The sequence below is a fragment of the Pteropus medius genome, unplaced genomic scaffold (assembly GCF_902729225.1).
Source record: "Pteropus medius unplaced genomic scaffold, Ma_sr-lr_union100, whole genome shotgun sequence".
In the NCBI taxonomy this organism is placed as follows: Eukaryota; Metazoa; Chordata; class Mammalia; order Chiroptera; family Pteropodidae; genus Pteropus; species Pteropus medius.
The window spans coordinates 330087-336675 of NW_024351733.1; the positions used below are offsets into that span (position 1 = coordinate 330087).

At 37.4% G+C, this 6589-nt stretch overlaps 1 pseudogene; it reads left to right on the forward strand.

Moving 5' to 3' along the window:
* The first annotated feature begins 397 nt into the window (after positions 1–397).
* On the forward strand, positions 398–1525 carry LOC120589014 (protein SET-like; annotated as a pseudogene).
* The last annotated feature ends 5064 nt before the right edge of the window (positions 1526–6589 follow it).

The window sequence follows — 6589 nt, forward strand, 5'->3', positions numbered from 1 at the left end:
AAAAGCTTAACTGTGGCCTTATAAGAGACTTTAGGCCAGAGGCAACCAGCTAAACTCCTTTCATATTCCTGACCCAGAAACTGTGAAATTATAAATTATGTTGTTTTCAGCTGCTAAATTTGGGAGTAATTTGTCACATAATAATAGATAACTAACATAGCTAGATTCTTTTACAGCATCTTTAAAGTCCACTGAAATCAAAGGGAAATCTGGGAAGGATTTGATGAATAAAAAGAATAGTTATATTCTTTTAAATATAACTTAGGAATTTTGTTTCTTAATAAGAACAAGATATTTTGCTTAGTGCTTTTTTTTTTTCTTTCAAAACTTAGTTTTCTTCAGTTCTCAGAGCTTCTTCCAGATGTGCATCTTCCCTTGGGTCTGATTCTCAGACTTTCCTCAAAGCATGGTCCCTAAATTACAGTCTTCACTCCCACCTCAAACAAAGAAACCGATGCTGCCTCCTTCCCTCACGCGGTGAAGCTGGTGACCTCTTTGGACTTGCTGAATGGAGAAAAAGAAGAGCAAGAAGCAATTGAACATATTGATGAAGTATAAAATGAAATAGATAGACAACGAACAAGCCAGTGAGGAGATTTTGAAAGTAGAACAGATATATAACAAACTCCGCCAACCATTTTTTCACAAGAAATCAGAATTGATTGCCAAAATCCCACATTTTGGGGTAACAACATTTGTCAACCATCCACAAGTGTCTGAACTGATTGGGGAAGAGGATGAAGAGCCACTGAATTATTTGACAAGAGTTGAAGTGACAGAATTTGAAGATATTAAATCAGGTTACAGAATAGATTTTTAATTTGATGAAAATCCTTACTTCGAAAATGAAGTTCTCTCCAAAGAATTTCATCTGAATGAGAGTGATGATCCATCTTCAAATCCACTGAAATCAAAGGGAAATCTGGGAAGGATTTGATGAAATGTTCAAGTCAAATGCAGAATAAAGCCAGCAGGAAAAGACAGCATGAGGAACTAGAGAGTTTCTTTACCTGGTTTACTGACCATTATGATGCAGGTGCAGATGAGTTAGGAGAAGTCATCAAAGATGATATTTGGCCAAACCATTACAGTACTACTTGGTTCCCAATATGGATGATGAAGAAGGGGAAGGAGAAGATGACAATGAAGAAGAAGAAGAAGGGTTGGAAGATATTGATGAAGAAGGAGATGAGGATGAAGGTGAAGAAAATGAAGAGGATGATGAAGGGGAAGAGGGAGAGGAAGATGAAGACGATGACTAATGGAACACGGATGGATTCCAACCTTTTTAATTTTCTCTAGTCCCTGGGAGCAAATTGCGGTATTTTTTTTCCCCCTCTTGTGTTCAGTCTCTCTATTTTTGAGGTCTCTTTTCTCTCCTTTACACCATGGTTCTCACCTTATTGTGTGTGTGTGTGGAGGGGGCAGGGATACCTTAAGCAGAATACAGTGAAAAAAGAATCTCTGCCCCTTTCTGTTCCAAATTCATTTTTATCCCTTGCTGTCTCAACAAAAACTATGGAATCAACACCACTATGCACTGTAGGGGAAAACAAAAAACAAAAAACTTCTGCTCCCTTAGCTCTGCTGGAACCTGGAGGGTGCTAGGCCCTTGTATAGTAGTACATAGAATTCTAGCTTTTTTCCTCCTTTCTCTGTATATTGGGCTCAGAGATTACACTGTGTCTGTATGTGAATATGGACGGTTAGCATTTACCAACATGTATCTGTCTATTTTCACTTGTTTAAAAAAAGAAAAACAACAAAACAAAACAAAAAAATGAGGTTATAAAAGATCAGCAAAGGGTGAGTTTGAGATGTTTGAGTGGGATAAGTGGGCATTTTGACAATATGGCTTCTCCTTTGGCATATTTAACTGTGATGTTTAACAGACATCCTTGCAGTTTAAGATGACACTTTTAAAATAAAATTCTCTCCTAATGATGACTTGAACTCTGACACTTGATGGGAGAATCAGCAGAACCTGTAGGATCTTATTTGGAATTGACATTCTCTATTGTAATTTTGTTCCTGTTTATTTTTAAAATTTTCTTTTTGTTTAACTAGAAAGGAAAGATGCTCAGTTTTAAACATCAAAAGTGTACAAGTTGCTTTGTTACAATAAAACTAAATGTGTACACAAAGGATTTGATGCTTTTCCCTCAGAACAAGTTTGACTTGTATAACCTATTGTCGAACTTTGTCACCCTAACTCCGTATTTTTTGATAACGCACTTTGCAGGATGACCTCAGGTCTACGTGGATTGAGTAAAGAGATGTGAATCAATGTATTAATGTTTCTATAGCTGTGTAACATCATGAATACAATTTGCTGTCAGTTTCTAAAAATTTCAAGTCATTTGGAATATCTGATTGCTCAAAACTCAGTACTGAGTGTGTTATACCCTTAATTTGCATTTCAATTTGGCATTTTTTAAAATGACATTTATTTACCTGGATGTATTAGTGCCTGCCACCATCATCAGACAGACCTGGTGCTCTAACGCCGAGTTACACACGGGGCAATTTTTGGCATGTCTTTGTCGGCACTATAAAATATGGCCTAGAAAACAATCTCTCAAAGTAAGAAGTCCATACTGTGGTAAGAAACTCAGGTTAAGAGTACTTTTGTCTCTAAGTACTAGCTGTTAGCATATAATTCTCAAATGAGACCTGTCTGTGTGAATCTAGGTAAGATGATGGACTCTGCTCTGTCTGCCAAATACCATTGTCCATAAAGTAACATTTTGAGAAGCTACCTAATGCCTAAGGTTTTTAACACTATAAAATAATAGTAGCTAAAATTAAGTGCCACTTTTTCAGAGGCGAATTAACGGAAAGCCTAGTCAAATTCAAAGCTTTTTGATGTATAAAATTTTATAAATGGAACTCTTCCATCAATAGGCAAAGTGTAATGAAAACCTATCTAGATGGATAGAATGTAATTTCTGCACAGGTCTCTGTTTAGTAAATACATCACTGTATACTGGTCAGAGATCTTACTCCAATAAAGGAACATAAAGATTTGTTTTGAGAAAAAAAAAGTTTTCTTAGCATTAATTTTGAAATATATTTGGGGTCACTTTTTAACCCAAATCAAATTTTTCAATAAGTCAAACCCCTAGAAATGATCATTTAAAAACAAATAGTTTAAGAAGGGGAAAACTAGCATAGTTTTAGTAAAAATAAGTCTTTCATAGAAAATGTTCACTGAAAGCATTATATATCTCCAAGGAAATAAGGAATGATTTGTGTGTCATATAAGTACAGAGAATGGAATTTCATAAACTGATTTTCCACATAGATACCAAGATAAACTTTTTGTACTTTTCTTAATACTTTGAGGGAAAATATATATATATTAAAGAAAAAAGAGAAAGCAAAAAAATGTGTGATGCTAATGAGCTGACAAACATATATGGCTACAAAAATAGCACAATCTCTCTTGCTTCACTAGAAACAATGTGAGGAATACAGCTTAATCCAGTGATCTTGAAGCTCAAGTGAAAAGAATTCCAAATGTTTTTTCACATTTGAAGTTTCCAAATAGTTCAAAGAGCTTTTTTCATTACTAAAAAATAATAAAATGGAGAAGAAAATTCTAAGTATGCAACCATAGGTATACTTATTTGTAGGAAACTTCAACTTTTCTCTGATTTTTAATCTCTTTTCCTGCCCCTCCTCTCTCTACCCTCTTTTTTAGGAGAAAGCAGAGAAGTGAATAAAAGAGTTGTGACAAAAAAGAAGTGTCATCTCCAGAATCATGTTCTTTTGGAGGACAAGATAGATATTTAGAGGTCTGGACTCCAAGGTAAATAAACATTATTATCTTGAGAAAGTCTCTTGGTTTCTTCTTTCTGAAAGTATGAAATTATAAACTGGTATACATTTATAACCATTGAGGTAAAAATAGAGCCTTAATGCTACATACTATCACGAGGACAAGTAATACCCCCTCTAGACTCAAAGGCTAGAATAAAACATGAGGAGAAAAAAAAGAGATAAGAAAAAGCTTTAGGGAAACTGAGTTGGATAAAAACTAGAGCAGGGCTTCTCAAAGTGGAGGAGTCATGAGAATCACCTTGGTAATAGATTATTGGTCTCTACAAATGCAAGTTTCTGTAGATTCAGTAGGTCTGCTATGGGGTCCCAATATTTTCATCCCTAACAAATTCCCAGGTGAAGCCGATGCTACTAGTCTGAAAGACATAGTTTTATAACCAGTAGACTAAAGTATTGGGATTGAAAATATTTCAATGTAACCGATGTTCCCTAAGCTTTTTCCTGGCTTTATTGAAATATAATAGACAATTAGTTTCTCATATTTACATTGTACAATTCAATCAGTTTTTTAAAAATTATAGTTGGCATACAATAATATACCAGTTTCAGTTGTAAGGCCAAGTGATCAGAGATCCACATAACTCGCAAAGTGACCACCCCACTAAATCTAGTACCCTTCTTCTCCCTTACATATTTATTACAACATTATTAACCATCTTCCCCATGTTACACTCTACATCTCCATGTCAATTCTGCAACTATCCATTTGTACCTCTTAATCCATTTGCCTTTTTTTTTTGTTCTCCAAACCCCCTCCCATCTAGTAGCCCTCAAAATACTCTCTGTATCTATGAGTTTATTTCCACTTTTGCTGCTGCTGTTGTTGTTTATTTTGTTCTTTAGATTCCACGATGTGAAATCATACAGCATTTGTCTTTCTCTATCTGACCCATTTCATTTAGCACAATACCCTCTAGGTACATCAAGGAAATATCTTTTTCCATCCCCTTCCTTTTAGTCTGTCTGTGTCTTTTAATCTGAAGCGAGTCTCTTGTAGGCAGCATATGTAGGGGTCCTGTTTTCTTATCTATTCAGTCACTCTATATTTTGGTTGGAGCACTTAATTCTTTTCCATTTGAAGTACCTGTTGACAGGAATGTAGTTATTACCATTCTTTATTCCTGCTTTTGATACATGATTTTTCTTGTAAAATTGGCTTGGTGCTGATAAATTCCTTTAGCTTATTTTTGTCTGGGAAGCTCTTTATCTGTCCTCAGATCTGAATGATACTTTTGCTGGATAAAGTATTCTTGGTCGTAGATCCTGGGTTTTCATCACTTTTAATATTTTGTGCTAGGCCCTTCTGTCCTGCACAGTTTCTTTTGAGAAATCAGCTGCCAGTCTTATGGGTATCCCCTTGTAGGTAACTCACTTCTTTTCTCTTGCTGTTTTTAAGTGTCTCTCTTTGTATTTAACCTTTGGCATTTTAATTATGATGTGTCTTGGTGTGGGCCTCTTTGGGTTCCTCTTTCTTGGGACTCTCTGAGCTTCCTGGAGTTGTATGTCTATTTCCTCCACAACGTGAGGGAAGCTTTCCATCAATATTTCTTCAAATAGCTCTTAACTTCTTGTTTTCCTTCAGGTATCCCTATGACACGGACATTTTTACATTTAACTGTGTTCCTTAGGCTCCTTAAATTATTATGATACTCTTGGCTTCTTTATTCTTGCGATTCTGATTGAGTGTCCTTGGCTTCCCCATTCTCTATATCGGTGGTTGGATCCTCTTCTTTATCCACTCTATTTAATCCCTGTAATACCCTCATTCATCTCAGATAATGTGTTCTTCATTTCTGACTGGTTCCTTTTATGATTTCCATTTTCATTTTTATGTTTTTTAATCTTTTTGTTAAAGTTCTCACTGAATTCATCTACAAGTCCCCTAAGTTCATTGAGTGTTTTGAACTATGCATCTTAGATTGCTTGACTCCATTATTCCTGAATTTCTGTTCTGTTCTCTTGTATGATTTCTGCTTCTTTGTCTCCGCATTTTGGCTGCTTTTCTGTGTCTATCTCTATGGACTAAGCAAAGCTCCTAAGTTTCCCGGTCTTATTAGCATGGATTTGTGTGGTAGATGTTCATTGGCACAGTCCTGAGAGGGGTTCAGCCGCAGGCCAGGTTTAGCCCCAGGCTGTGCCCCTCCAGGGCCACCTGCTAAGATTCAGCAAGCAATCCACAGATGCTGTGCTTATAGTTGTCTCAAGAAACCATGCTGAGGTCAGCTGCCACTAGTGTGAATCTTGGCACTGCTCAGCAAGGAGCACCTGACTCACCAAGGACACAACTGGGTGTGGCTTGGGTGGGGTCGCAAGTTGGTGGAGGCGGAGTTTCAGAGAATCCTCTGGGCTGAGTGACCTCTGTTATCCAGTTTGATGAATTCTCAGCTATAGATACACTGCATCCACACACTGGGAAGGGGGAAGGCTCAACAGAGGAACTGCCGGCACTCTTGTCTGGTAGAGATCTTTGCCTCTGGCCCTCACTCTAACAACTCAGTGTCCTGCTATAAGTCCCTGGTGCCCCCTGTGCAGTCGACCCAACACTGGTGCTCAGAGTGAGCACGTCTGTCACCGTGAAATTCCGCTGGCAGGCATAGCCCCTTTAAGAGGTGTCTGCAGCAGCCTCTGTCCCACTCAATTGCTCAGGACCATACATGCAGCCTGTGTCTTTGCCCCCTCCCACCTTCTACCAATGCAGGGCGATTGCTTATTTCTCTCTCTAGTTATAGGGCTTCTGTTCGTCTAG